This window comes from Lepeophtheirus salmonis, chromosome 5 (assembly GCF_016086655.4).
Source record: "Lepeophtheirus salmonis chromosome 5, UVic_Lsal_1.4, whole genome shotgun sequence".
Taxonomy (NCBI): domain Eukaryota; kingdom Metazoa; phylum Arthropoda; class Copepoda; order Siphonostomatoida; family Caligidae; genus Lepeophtheirus; species Lepeophtheirus salmonis.
In genome coordinates, this window is record NC_052135.2 from 38,886,970 (window position 1) to 38,903,360 (window position 16,391).

The window sequence follows — 16,391 nt, forward strand, 5'->3', positions numbered from 1 at the left end:
ATAAGGACCGACACAACACTAATTCCGGGTAATCACGCTAGTAAATTTTTTTATCGACAAGAGGGTCCAGTTATTGTTTTACCATTTTTTATCCTTGTCCAATTTATCGAATCGAGTTGAACACTAACGACTCGACTCATATCGTCACACCACTAGTTGTGGGCTGGTGACTTTGATTGAAAAGCATACAAATACAAGTACACCTCTTAAGTACATATTTGTTGTTTTTTTTTCTAATGTATGTATGTACAATATTGTACTCATAATAAATACATGTGTAATGATCATTAGCTCTTTTAACCTTTCAATTGCCGCAGGCTTTAAATTACAAAAACATTACATAAATTTCCTTGTTAGTAGTACATATATATTTTTATAAATTAGTCCCAAGAGTATTCTTCATCAAGAGAAGGAAATAAAACAAAAGTGACTACTGCACAGTGCAAATCAATATACTCAAAGCTGGATTAGTACTGAGTTGTGTTTCAGTACAAGAAGCCTCTCTTTTACTCCCTCATGACCTCAGTAAAACTGGAGAAGTAATAACAATATGATTTTATATGTATGAGCATATATATATATATAAAGGAATGAACATGAAAAAAACCAAACAAAAGTATTCCATAGAGAGAAAGGTTGAGTGATTTATGACCTTATAATCCCCCCTTTCTTCTTTACAATTAAGTTGTCGTAACCTAATTCTTTTCTTTTTTAGACCTTATATATATATAGAAGGGTGAGACAGAAAAAAAAAGTTGGTTTTAAGTGATTTTTTTATTGACCGATTTGAACCTATATTTTGTTCAAGATTGGAGTTTTAGAACATAGAAGTAAATGTAATAATTTTAAAATCTTGGACAATTCTTTACTCAGGCCAGTTACTATGATTGTGTACATATAAAACACTTTAAAATTAACATGACATCATTGTACCAATGTTATCATAACAATTTTCAGTTCTCACTGAAAATTTACTAGCATAAAAGATGACATCATTGGGAACCCAAATAAAGGAATATGACGATAGAAAGTGATTGATAAACCTAAAATTAACATTAATACTTAAGGAATCAATGGAAAAAACAAATTTATATGAATCATTTTTATACTTTTTATTTATTACATTTACTCGAAAGAATGTGCCAAATGACGTCACTATGAAGATAGAGCTACTTAATAAATCTGCTGTTCATTTATAAAATTAGTCTCGATGATATACTCAAATGATATATAACAAAATGAATTTTTTGTATTTGACTGATCTAGACCAAATTTGTATATATGCCCGAGTTAGTCTATTTCAACAAGCGGTATCAGTGGTTTTAGAGTGGTGTAGGATTTACAAACCCTACTCAAACACTAGTATTTATATATGTACTTTTACAACAAATTATATAATATATAGATTAGTGTTTTCTATATATTTTACCCTTCCTACAAATAATATAATATTTTACACTTTAAGATAGGGTCAAAGATGAGGTATACAAAAATAACTAACTACGTACAACGTACGTACAGGGCGAGGAATAAGTTTGGGAAGATATGTTTTAGCTCATAAATTTATTAATTGGCATAAACTTTTCAGAAAATGATCAAACTGTAATTTAAATTAATTAAAAAAAAAAAAAACCTTCGTTCGAAATAGCAAAACATTTCCCGGATTGTGAAGAGGCAATTGAGAAAAGGCAGCACGAACAAAGTTGTTCACCGTTGAGGCCATACAAAAAAACTCAAAATGATCATGTTTTAGGGAAGACCATTGCTAGTCTCCCATAGAAATACTGCATCATCACCAAGTGCCAGAAGCCACCCAGTGCCATGGTCTGGGAAGGTATTATATCAGATGGGAAGCAAATGCCCCTCATTTTTATTATTGAAGGTGTGAAGATCAACCAACACGTCTACATGTTTAATGTTGGTGATAAGATCCTTCCCTGGCTTCAAGACATATATAGTGATACCCCTTACATCTTCATTCATGACGAGGCAACCTCTCACACTACAAAAAGTGTGCGGTACTGGGGGAAATCAAATTTCAAGGACTTTTAGGAAAATAATATGTGGCCTCTTAGCAGATCTGATCTGAATCCCATAGACTATTCTATGTGATCCATCCTTCAGACTAGGGCTTGCACCAAGCACCACCCCGCCAAAGACACTCTGAAGCGTGTTTTCATCCAGAAATGGGCCAATATCTCTGAAGAAACTGTCAGTTCTGCCTCATCCCAAGGGTTTCTTCGTCTCCACCATGTAATTTGAGTAAGGTGAAACTATTTAGAACAAAAGTTTTTTTTTTTAAATAGCAATTTTATATTACAATTTGATGATGTTAACAAAAGCTTATGCCAATTAATAAATTTATAAACTAATACAAATCGTCACGAACTTATTCATCACCCTGTATATACATATGAGTAGGGAAGACATTCCATGTGATATTGATTCACTCATTATAAATACATACATAGTTGTCTCATCTCGTCAAGTATTGCAGGTGGTTTAGCAAGTCACTGCCAATTATGGCGTTTGATTCTTCATTTGAACATACATAGGTACGTACAATGAACATCAATCTCCAACTGTTGCTAACTTCCCTGATTTATTAACTATTACACATAGGTATGTATCAACAGACTGAAATGATTCAATTATTATTTAAGCAGACATAGCTCTTTTGATGCTTGGTGAATCGGTAAAAAAATTGATTTATTTTCTAGACCAATTTGGATCGATCTTCCGGTCAAGACCGTGGTCTCAGACCGTTGGCAGAAATGTAATCTTTTCAAATCGAGAACCGTCTATTCGATCCCACTCAATAGATCGATTTTCTCCCATTTCCATTTCCCGTCGTTACTGTTGTTGTATCTCACGATCTTTTTTCTTTAAATATAACCAGAAAAATACCGAAAATCAGTTGGTAGTTGGCCAATTCTTCCCAACTATGGAATTATTATTCAATTATTGTTGATAATTAATAACAGTATTTTAACAAGAGTTGATTTGAATTTTTAGAACAACACTGATAAGTAGAAAAAAAGCAGACAAATCCATAGCTGACAACAAAATGCAGTGAAACTTTTTCGTGCAAAAAGTTACTGTGTAAGTAAATATATATAAAACTCTTTAAAATGAACATGACTACATTGTATCGATGTTTCAAATTTAGAAACAAGCCTGCCGTCATCAACAATTTATCAATATACAGGATACGTAAACATAGTTACCTTTTCTATAATGCTTGGCAGTTTAGGCTGTAGAAGTTTTGGCGGGGTGGACGGGGTTTTATTCTAAAGGCAAGACTCTAAAATTTTGTTAAAAGTACAAACAATTGCTATCATGCATTGGAGTAGTGAGATACGTTAGTTCAAAAATAAACATTGCCATAAAATGGTTTGACATAATATTATATTTCGAAATTTAACTAATTTAAATTCAGCTTCTGAGATATTCTAGGTCCATTTTATGGAAATAAGTTATTATTTAATATTTCTAATATACAAAAACCAATTTTTAAAATTCATTTTCATAATTTGAAATTTGCAAAATTATTTGAAAGCAAATAACGCAGCCGATAATGATTCTATAAAGCCATAATTGATACTATCATGTATGATGTTCATATCCAAATCAGGTTATTGGAACAGGATTTATTTCAGAAAACAAAAAAATTAAAAGATGTATGGGGAATCGCCAAAAACGAATTCCCCGATCAACTAATCATCCCAAAACTATAATATAAAATATGTTGTAAATTAAATTGTTAAACCTCTCAATGAAAAGTTATTTTAAGGAGAAACAAAAAGATGTAGAAATTACTTGGTAGTAAAATACAGACGTTTCGGTGTATGGACAATGGGGTATGATTTTTAAAACTAATTAAAACAACTTTAAATTTATACTATAATAATGAAAAAAAAAATTAAACTTTTTGATTTTTAAAACTTCTTGGATTTCCTTTTGGAAAAATAAAATTATGTTCCAGCACCCTGTATAATCAGTTTTTATCCAGTTTTAAATTAAACCCATTTTTTTGGCACCAAATTTCTTTAAAGGAACATATTGCATAATTCAGTCTAATAAAAAATATAATTCTCTCAAACCGATCTGTGATTTGTAGAGAGAACTCCAACACTACTAACTCCGATTACAATGCATTGTTTGAAAGTTACTATTAAACGTGCATTTGGTGTCAGAATGAAGACGTGAGGGCCGTAGTCTACCTAGAATTAAACCATAACATATTAATGTAAATATCATATTATATTTATAGGACGGACTAATATTCGACATTATAAAAAAAGAAATTTATGCTTGAGTGAAGGGAGGGAGATTAGGAGGATTCTACTCGTAATAAACAGACTTCCAAAGGATCTTTTTTGTGGTAAAAGGGATTAAAAATAGTGTGATCCAACTCAGATATATGAAGGTCTTAGTACTATCATCAAGGTAAAATATATGTAGTTATTTAGTTATACATCATAATCAAAGACTCAAAAAGAACAGTAAATCCTCTTAGATTAACTAATCTGTTCTTTTATTACATGAGAACGAGCCATTTAATGTTGTCTTTCCACATGATGATATTTAATAGAGATAAAGATAATACTCTTATGTACTAGATTTCTTCACCCCTTTATCCATTAGGTTAGCAGCATATGGGATTATGTTCCTCCGTTTATCCCTACATCTGATTAGAAAACAGGGATCGAACTAATAACATAAGTTTTTATCGATTAGGTATCCAAATCAATACCCTACAAATAATATTTAGTATGAGTCGCACTAGCCAGAAAGCAATTAACTTGGCAGCGATTTTAGAGATGGAAGGTGGTAGAGGTGAATATTTTGGAGTTAATAAATTTAGCCAATTATGTTTGACCAGCGCTTAAAAATAGCTATTTCTATTTTTTGAAGAATCTCTGATAGAGTGCTGGAGATGGGGATACATATTTGCAACTTGTGAATCGATAGATTTCATCTCTCAGTATTGGCAGTAGGATGGTTTACCAAAGAAAAAAATCTGGCCACGCCCCCCTCTTGCGGACGTACATGATGATGTCACCATTTGGTCTCCCAACTTGAAATACATTATAGCGTCGAAGACTCAAGACTTGACTTGGAAACGAAATATATTTGAAACTGAGCTCAAGAAAATCCTTAACTCGACGCGATATTTTATTTAATTATAGCCTTAAAATAACCTCAAAAGAAGTATGAATACTCGAATTGGACTTGATAAAAATATTAAGGACTTTATGAAAATATTGAAGGACTTGGACTTGTGAGCAAAGGCGTGAGATTCTACTTGAAAATGCAGGATAAGGACTTTTTACTACCTCTGTTGTGTATTGTATGTATAAATGAATCCAAATTTTATAAAACCTTAATAATAACTTGATAATAGGAATTTGAATTACATAATAAGAGGTTGATATTTGGGTTTTTTGAAAATAAAATATATTTTGAATCTTGAAAAATATAACTAATAAAAGTGGGCATTTCAATAAATTTATAAAAAAGTCCCCCAAGAAGGTATACAATGGTCACCCAAAGTCATACACTATTTTTCAGATGTAGGAACTTGGACTCTCAACTTGATCTCAAAATCACGGTCTCTTAACTTGATCTCACCGTCAAAAACTCTCGAATTAACTTGGGCTTGAAAGCTAGTTTATCCGAAACTCAAGAAAAGTATGAAAATTGTGAAATCTGTATTATATTTATAGACTTGTGTTGAAAAGAAATCTGAGGAGGAGAATTGTATTCAGAAAGAATATTTAAGGACTCAGGCTTTACTTGGACTCGAGAGCAAATATTAGAGACTCGACTTGGACTTGCAGTATTATGACTTTTCCCCACCTCTGTAGATTACTGTATTAATGAAGCCAAATGAATACATCTAAATTTGAGTCATAGCTTCATAATTTGACCAATTGCTGTTTTCAAAGAAAATATAAGTTCGGAGAAAAAAGAACATTTGGTCACTCTAGCTAAATTGCACTTCAATTTCTATTTATTTATTTCTTCTTCCATCCTCACTACTACGTACGGCATCTTCAGGCACAGTAGGCCTAACTATAATGACGTCATTAGCGGAGCAATAAATGTAATAGCTACTATGATAGATGTTCTTTAGCTAGGTACAACACCGCAAATAGCCTTAGGATATTAATATTTTTTTTGCAATTACATTGGTATTGACGAATAATTAATAATAAAAAATCTGCTTACCTTAAAGGCTCAAATATTAATTATTATATTTCGAAATGTGCTTGTTTATCAAAAAAATGGCGACTCTTCCGATTTCTCAACTATATTATTCTGTGTACATACATACATATGTAGTAGAAAGCAGTAACTTATGAAATAAAAGAAAAAGAAAAATGGAAAATAACAATAACAATAATGGAAGTTGTAGAGAGCTTTTGACTACTGAATATAAAAAAGAAGAAAGAGGAAGAAGAACTATAAGGGAAAAGACAAAAAAAAAACTTCTTTGACCATGCTACGACGGTCACGAAGACAACTACCGGTCAAGGAGGAGGGGAGGGGTAGAGGACTATTTATTACAAGGAGTCCTTCTTCTTAGAAAGGAAGCTTTTTCAGAAAATGCGATTTTTATTCTTTTTAATAATATATACAATCATGTTTTCCTCTCTTTTCAGGGGTAGATGAATAGGACATTAGACTGCCCTGTTTTAGATTAAATATTTTTCCTTTTGCACATGGATTCTTTCTGCTGGGAATAATAAAAAAATCTGACTTTTGCCCAAATTTGATACCTCTCAGCCCTTATTTGGTGACGTACATACCTTTTTAATTTTGTAAAAACAAGGGATTTTTGGATCAAAATTGACCATTTTTGAAGCCTCTTGTAATGTTCCAAATATGATGCTGTGATAGAGAAGTGAAAATATGTATATTTTTAAGCGCTCAAGGATACAATGGTGCAATTTTCTTTGTACTAGCTACAACTTGTTCAACTAGATTGTACAAGTTAAGAGAGAGAGAGAGAGAGTTGACTTTTACACGTCGAATGCACTCATTTTTTCTTCATGAGTTGTATTTTTTTTATTACCTCCGTCAACAAAGTTGAACGGAAGTTATTTTTTTTTCCCTCTGTTTGTTTCTTAGTCACCAGGATTACGGCAAAAGTTACAGATCAATTTTGATCAAACTTGGTACGAAGATGATATATGGTCAAAGTAACACAAACCGTAAAAAATAGATAATCCATTCTAGTTATTTATAAATATTTGGTTTTTTAAGCACGAATATTGTATACTTTTTTTTTAATAACTAAAGGGGATTATGTTGTGATCCCTGATTTACAGTTTCCCTGTTTTATCAAAATGAGTTTTGTTCCTCCTTTTGTTCGACAACTATCACATTTCAACTAGGATTAAATTTGGCATTGCTATTTTGATACAATAGAGAAAATGCACATCATATTATTGACAGGTCAGGACAGTGTTAATTTGTCTTATTTTGTTACATTTTCTTTCATTACTTTTTTGACATTTACGTCAGATTTTGTGGAAAAAAGAAAGATTTGTTTTAGTAAGAAAAACATTAAAAAAAAAAATGTTTTGAATACATTGCGTCTCATTGTATTTTTGTGGAAAAAAAGATACATTTTTTTTTAGTCAGACGTGACATTAAAGAAACTCTTTTGAAAATTTTTTGTCTAGTCAATGCTGACGAAATTAACACTACTACAAGAAGTCAAAAACCCTACTTCTTTAATTTGAAATGATTTGTACTACGCCAAAAGTGACGTAAGAGAACTCAAACTCTATCAAAGTTAATTTTATGATTCTCCTCAGCAGAAAATGTTTAAGAGCAAAGCTGGAAAAATATTAGCTCGAAAACGGGACAGTCTAATAAATAGGACTGATATATACTACACTGCTTCCTTCCCCTCTTTTCGTAAAGGGGGAGGATAGAAATAATATGAAACAGAGAGAGAGGGGGGACTTTTGGATTCTTCTTACTTTATAATAAGAATAGTATAAAAGTACAACTATGAATATTTTAACAATGGACTTTTTAGTACATCACTATGTTATGTACTAAGGATTTTACTTACTTTTTAAAATTTCATACAAACATGAAATGAAATGAAGGAAGTAATTAATTATTTTAATTCCTCTTTGTTTCTTCTTCTTGACGGCGTAAAAGAAATTAGTTCTTCCCCTTCCTGCAACTTCAAAAAGAAACTAATTAAAGTTTTTTTTTATTTTTTTATCTTTTAAAGTCTATGAAAAGATATCTTACATTAGATATACATGTACAAGGGTTTCTATCCCGGTTCTCCCCCCCCCACCCGGGAAATCTTGCATTGATTACCCACCTTTATGTGATTCGTTTAATGAAAAGTTGAATACAGTTTTGAACAATTTAAGCAGCAGTGCTATCTGCATCAACGAAAACTATCCATCAATAAGTATTCTTTTAAAAACCATCATAACTTTTCCTTCCAACGTCTAGGAAATGTGAATTCATCTTGGATCTTTCACACGGAATGTATGGCTAAATTGATTGATTATATTTTAAAAGAGTCATATTGGACTAAAATTATTTTCATAAATCAAACAGAGACGTTAAACTATAGTTAACATTTTTGGGCATCACAAATCATCCCAGAAATTTGAACAAAGATCCTATAATTGATCAAAATGTGGATATCAAATATTGAGATGTATGAATATTGTATATACATCCCTTTAGAGTAGATAACTCTACTTTTAGGCAATAATTAGTCCTTCTTTACTTAATCTTCTGTAGAAGTGATAGCCCATACTATTTTTCTTCACTCTACTGGGTCTTCTAACCCTTTTGACCTCCTGGGGAATTTACTATACAGTACCCTTTGCCCCCCTATCATACCTTCAAAGACACTTTGGTTTCGTTGTAATTTTTTGCTTAACGGAAGCCTTAATTTCTTATTCCTATGACTTTTAGTGGAGCCCGAATTATCCTGAATAATCTTAAAGTGTATGATTGTAATTTTTTATGGGCATTTCTTTTCATATTCATGTTTGTTCAAGATTGTTTTTATGTTCACTCACCATATTTCATCACGGTATTTTTAAATTTGGAACATAGTTTCCCGGGAAATGAGAAACCCATATATATATATGTATAGAATAAATATCTCTACAATTAAATACGTGTTTCTGTTTCTTTCATTTAATTGGGTTTATTACATAATTAATGAGACGTGTCTAATGGTCAATGTTCTTCTATGCCTGAGTTGTTTATCTTATCGTCTGTTTTCTTTTTCTTTTTAGAGAGATGGAAATTGGTTGGGGATGGACGATACCCACTTTGTGGAAGAGAAAAAATATATCATGCTGTGGTATTATTATCGCTGAGGGTAGTAAGGAGCCTTTGATGTTATTGTTTGTTTATTTATTTGATATGTGGAACTATTGGGGGAAGGAAAGAGGGGTATTACTTATTAGTATACCCCTTATTTCTGGTCAACCAAGGGATCAACGACATTTATGTGTTGTATATAGTGGAAGCAGCTATATTTATATTTACGGAAGTTAAAGTGTGAATCATCGCGGGTTGTTGTGTATACGCTCGCGCCGCCTCAAGTTAAATATGATAATCATATTGATATCCACTTTCATCTCTTGAAAGCGTGCAAGAGATTATGTAGATATATACAGTTCCACACTTTGAAAGTTGTCAGATCTACTTTCATGTTCCTAACCAGAAGTGGGAAAAAGTCTTTATAGTACAAATACAAGTCGAGTCTCACCTCTTTGCTCACAAGTCCAAACCTTGAATATTTGTATGGAGTCTTCAGATTTATTTTGAGCCCATTTTAAATCCATAATTAAAATAATCAATCCATAGTGTTAAGGCTTTCCTTGAATTCAGTAAGAACTACCTTTCAAGGCCTAATCAAGTTGCGGGTCTTAGCTATCGAGTCTAAATCCACAACTAAAATATTATTTGAAATTCGGAGTAAAAAAATGTAAGTTTTTGTGTCTGATTTCCTTTAAATATGACTGTATAATCTTTTGAAATATTTATAAGGAAGTTTTTTCATTAGTGAAGAAGGTTTAAAAATAAGATAATCCATCTCTAATTTGATCAAACGAGACTACCCGTCTCTTTAAAATCATATTTTTTACTAGAGTAAAAAATAAGTTTTAATGGACGATTTTTTATAAAATAAATATCCATTTCTATCATAACGAAATTACTTGTGCATGGTATTTATTGACCATCTTTAATGTCGAATATTTCTTTTCTATGTAGCCATAGCTGAAAAAAAAGCAAATTCGAGCTCAAAAAATAAATGTTTGGGACACTGAAATATATACATATAAATATCTAAAAATCAACAGCTGACAAAAAATACATATGAGTTGTTTATGTTGTGGAATAGTGATGAATATCGTGTGTACAAGGGGCATGCTAAAAAAAGAAACCGAAAATAAACATGGTAACTATGAAAATTTGAAGAATTTTTTTTGTAGGAGATCAGCTACAATCAACTGTGTCAAGGGAAGAAGTAATTAATCAAGGATATTGTCAAGAATTACTCCATTGTCGATCTTAAATTTTACTTTGATTACAACAAGGACATACCATTATAGCTCTGCAACAAATCTTCAAGGTTACTCTTCCTCTTTTATGGGCACACACGAATGTTCAATCCGGGGTTGACTACAGTTAAATGTAGTCGGAAAGGAAGTTCACTATTCAGGAGTTAAATTCATTCTTCAGATTACCAATTCCACAAACAATGGAAGAGCTATAAAATACACCTGATTTTCATCACTATTTTGGAGACACAATTGTGATGTACGAGTACTTATCCCTTTCTATTTCAAGTCGAACCTGTATATAAATCAGTTAGAAATTCTTCTTTGCGGCATATTTTCATGGTTTTCTTATTAAAAGTTGGAAATAACTCAAGATTTTGACGAAAGACGAAAGTGCTGGAGAAGATTTATGAAAATATGTGTCTAAGATAGTAGGTATTTCTAAAAATTATTTGAAACATCTGTAACATGGGACTAGAAACCCGTTTTTGTCGAAAGAAATGTAAAAAAATCTAAATAGGCTCAGATTAAAAAAAACGGATTACATTTTCTATTTGTTTAACGATCAGCTTTGTCTATTTGTTTGTTTACAACTGATATAGATATTTTTTTCATAAAATCTTTACAATTGATCATTTCTATGTATTGATTTATTGGTTTCGAGAACAACTAGAGGGCTCTTTTAGAAAGGTTTAATTATTCATTTATTCGAGGGGAAAAAATATATGTAAATAAATATGTCAAGTTATTGGAATATTTATTCTTTTTAGAAATGTTCCAAAGCTGTTTTCTTAGCGTACATATGTTACATTGATTAAGAATAATTATTATAAATGAAGTTTTAAGTCATTGGAATTCAATACTGTTTATGAATTTTCTTAACAGATATATTTGGGAAAAAAGCACGATTTAAATAAATCCAAAAAACTTCTTAAAATATATGTTTATAAAAAAACACTTTAAAAGGATTGTGTATACATTTATAGTTTCGAACCGAATGTTGTAGAACAGATAAAGACTTTCCTTTATTATTTATTTCTCAACATTTTATTGAAGCTTTAAAAGAAAATGAAATAAAAAATTGTAGTTCAAAAGAAGATAAAAATTAATTGAATTTTCATTTGGTATTTATAGGGATTCGTGTTTGTTAGTGAAGTTTATAATAAGATATAATCAATGTACTTAAAGAAAGAGCAAAACATGAATAAAATCACTTCCTGAAAGAAAAAAGAACAAAAACTGCAGGTTTTATTCGAGGAGGGAAGGAATTTAGACTTTAAGATTTTGTTTGTAAAAGTTTTTAAGATATCAAGAGAAAAATTTTAAAAAATCAGTCACAAAAAAAAATTCCAATATTTGGAGGTAGAAGTATTTTTTTATGAAACTTAATAGTTTTATGACTTCTTTTAAAAAAGAAGTCATTTACAAATAACCTTTTTTTATGATAGAAAATACTTTGTTCTTGTTTTTTGTCTTACTATCGTGTCTAGTCTCAAGTCTTAAAAAGGAGTATTCAAAATCTCGAGTACCTAATCAAGCTTAATTCAAGTCAAGTCATAAAAAGTGACTCTATTCCAGTAACTGGTTCGAAAAAGTGTGAGATCCACTTCAATAAGACAAGGAGATGGTCTTATATTCCTATAAAGTGTATTGAAGACCCTTTATTTCAAGACACATAATTTTTCAAGCAAATGTAAATATGTAAGTATTTTAAGAATTTTTTTTATCCAAGTCTCATATTCCAAATCTTGCCAAAAATTAGTGTTTATCAAAATAATTTAAATCTGTCTTTCGTAGCATGGAATATATTCAGAGGGCAATTACATTTCTTACGCAGTTTTAGTTAAAAATTTGAAAAAATAGTTTTCTTTTCATAAAACCAGAAAATTAAATTTAAAAAATAACACACACTATTAAAGTTCTTAGTATAAAGAAGGGTTTTTTTTGAGGTGATTATATTGGGCGTGGGTATAAATAGGTTGGAAGTCACTCATGTATGTGGATGTTGCTTACATATTGCTGTTGTAAAATTATGTACCTATATATGTCGGACGGAAAGGAATTTCAACCTATTTGTAAACAGGCTCATATCCAAAACTTAGGGTTGCTCTTTTTCTAACCATATAAGAAAAGGGGTTAAATATTTTTTTTTTGAAGAGCACATGCAGAGATAGTGTTGAAGAAAATATATTTAAAAAAATATTTGGATATTTGCATACTACTGATAAAAAAAAATTACCGGGTGTAAACTTGAAAGTTCCACACTTGGGAAGAAAAAAAATATCAGCCTGACATTCTTTAATTATACATTTAACAAACATCTTTGTTTATCTTTTTCTAATACATAGACAATGTCAAATTAATTTATTCTATTCGGCCGCAATTGGCCTCAGAGATGGTGACAAGCCTCTTTCAAGAAGAGTTGCTAGTATATTGAATGAAGTTCAGGCCCTTGACAGCCCACTCCTCGACGACAGAGGCCTTAATGGCTTCAACGTTCGGGTGATAGATGCTACAGCCCCTATTCTCAATTTGCAGCCAGAAAAAAAAGTCAAGGGGATTGACATTTGGACTGTATGGTGGCCATATTCTCATGTCCCAGAAACCGTTGTTGTTAGCTAAGAAGGTCTAATTAATTTTTGCAGTATGAACGAGGGCCCCATTTTCCTGAATGACAACGTTGCCGTCTGGGAAATTTTCCTGGATCCAGGGGAGGAGATTAGTCTTGAAAACGTAAAAAGTACATGTCTGCCGTGAGCCAGTAATCCCCCAGGAACCAGATAAGGGGCGTCCTTGAGGGCATCTGCATTTTTTCCATGCGTAATTTTCAAGTTTCCACACGGTGCATAGCTATACCTATCTGTATATGAGACCCCTGCAAGGGAAAAGTACATTCGCCAGAACAGTTGAATTATTTTTTTGGTTTTGTTGGAAAAGCACGTTTTAGGTCTAAAGGTAGCAGTTCTTAACCTTTTGAGAAATAAAATTTAATTAGTAATGATGTAAACCTTGTATATTTTTTAGCTGGCACGTTTTTATGGAATTGGTAATCTGAAGAATGAGTTTTCTATTCCTCAGTTGTTGTAATTATTATTTACATATCTCCTGAGTGGTGAACATCCTTTCCAACAAAATTCCGTTATATTAAAAATCTGATTGAACATTCTTGTTTTTTCAGAAAAGACGGAGAGTGCCCTTGATGACAAAAATCCTTGATCCTTGATGTCCTGAAAAAAAATTTAAATACAATGAAATTTTGAAAACATTAAACCCAATTTTCTCAAAGTTTTATCAAATAAATAATGTATCGTTTCGTAATAAGAGCCTCATAGTTTCATAATTAATGTTTAGTATAAGGGATATCAACCTAGCGTATACCCAAATGCGCGTAATGTAAGTATGAAACATAATATAAATTCATTATAGCAAACGTAACTATGATAAATCTGTTAACAGAGATATACAATATAGACAGATATAACTAAAGATATTAAATCCTAATTCAATATTGACTTATATAAAAAATGAAGCACAAACCATGAATTGACTTCGTTTGACTTATTAACTACGTCTTAGCCCACAATGTATGTTCATTGTTGTAGTGCGTTCAAAAGTATAATCTTTATTTGAACAAGGATAGCATATCAATTCATTCCTTTCTATGTATTTATATATACAGGGGGAAATATATAGGTAAATAATAACAAACAGATCGTTTGTTATTTGTCAAGAAACATTGATTAGTCCATTGTTCTATGTACCTATGTTAAGGGAAATATCATATCACAATGTCACAAAATAGTAATAGACCCCTTAACAATCCCTACTTTTACATATTTTTATAAATATTTTTTCAACTCGTTACCCTTCAAGGGGGTTGAACACACACACAAATAGTAAATAACATTTTATACATGACAATTTTGATTTATGATTTGATTGCATGTTGGTATGTTACATTAATTAAGAAGAAGGAGAGTGAAAAGTCTAATAAAAACATTCCTTATCAAATCCTATTCTATATTAATTAAATACTATTTTTTTCAAATATGAATTCGTTAAAATATACCCTAACCTACATATTATTTATTTTATGAAACGATGGAATGTTTTAGCAAGGCATAGAAATGTACATAATTGCTTTGTTCGTCTTACGGCAATTGTGTAAGACTTGAGAGTATTCTGAATTTTTAAGCAATGAAAATAACTTTATTTATTTGTTTATTATTATTCAGATAACATAAAATAAATAAATTAACCCAAAAAATATTTTAGTTCCTTAAAACTTTCATAGCCCAACATTTTAACACAACTATTCCACTCTAAATCAAATAAGAATTTGTATAAAAACTATCGTGTAATGAATGTTTCAGATTTTTTTTTTTTAGTTTATATATTGATCTCATGTTATTAGAATAAAAAATAAATTATAACAACCCCAGTAAACGGTGGTAATAATTATAATATTGTAAAATCTCACTGGCAGTTCCACCCTTGCCTTGGAGAGTCCCTCACTTATTAATAATATCTAGCTGTCAGAAGAAGAGGATACACTGGGCATGCTGCCTTACCCCTGAACTCGGGCAAATCTCTTGAAAAATCTCTTCTTACGTTTGTGTTGGATGTTATTCTCCAGTCTCTTATACCTTTAATTAAAGAATGTTTATGTATTGTACATATTTTTTCATAAAGTTACTTGAGTATTTATCAAAATTAATCTTTTAATTAACAACATTTACCGATTACAAATTAATTGACAAAGTGGCTTTTTAGGTTGATTACCGATTAGTTGTCCATTATTGGATGCAATCCTAGTTTTAATTCAATTATCTTTTTAATTTCATGATCACTCTACTAATAGTCCGAATGAAACAAAAACCGCACGTTGGCTTAAAAAAACACCAAAAATAGTAATTTTCCATGTATAGATAATGATGAATATCGAGGTATTTCTTAGCTCTCCCGTTTTTTTAGGAGTTGGCAAACTGAAGAATGAGTTTTCTTTTCCTCAGCTGTTGTTATTATTATTTAATTCTTGAGGAATAAAATATATCATTTATGTATACGAAACCAGATTGAACATTTGTCTGTGTTTATAGCCTCGTAACCCCTAGGACTTATAATTGTAACTCCTTGTTAGACTCTGAGTACGTAAAATTGAGGATCGACATTGCAGTAATTTTTGCCTCTGTCCTTATTTATTTATTTATCCTTCTCCCCTTCGTCACAGCTGCTTGTAGCTGATATAAAGAAAAGTCATGACAGCTACGCTGCTCTCCTCCAAATCATTTTTGAAATTGTCAGGGTTACCATGTTAATTTAAGGTTTCTTTCTTTTTTACCATCCCCAAAATACTCCTGATTCACATCACCAAACGGATATAGTTAGGGATGACACGTTCTTACTCTAAATGTTAAAGACGCGTCCGAATCGGACACAAAAGCTGCCCAATGGAACATTTTTGATAAATGACGTCATCGTATATATCTTCCAGTGATGTCATGATAAATCATTAATCTATCATTTTAATAAGCTTAACTCAGAGTTTAATTAGGCCTAAATACAGAATAAACGCAAAATATTTACGTGTTTTAAAGATACTTAAATTATTAATAAACGAATTCAATTTGTAAAATGTGATAATTTATTATAATATTAGTAAAAATGATGTATTGTAGAGGACACTTTAAAATTGGCAATTTTAAGCCCATATTATGGAATGATACAATCCTAGATTCCTGGGTTCTATGTAACTACTTCTTTTTATTATTTAACATGTAAATATAACTTGTATAATTCTTGTTTACTGTGTATTTATGT

The 16,391-nt window shown here is 31.0% G+C and overlaps 1 protein-coding gene across 1 annotated transcript in view; it reads right to left on the reverse strand.

Annotated features, from left to right (window-relative positions):
- The window catches only part of LOC121118431 (uncharacterized), a 61,914-nt gene extending 55,539 nt beyond the window's left edge, over positions 1-6,375 (reverse strand). Inside the window, exon 1 of the mRNA XM_071888658.1 lies at positions 6,235-6,375. The gene's annotated coding sequence lies outside the window, so the exon portion shown is untranslated. The remainder of the gene's footprint in view (positions 1-6,234) is intronic.
- Positions 6,376-16,391: the final 10,016 nt, after the last annotated feature.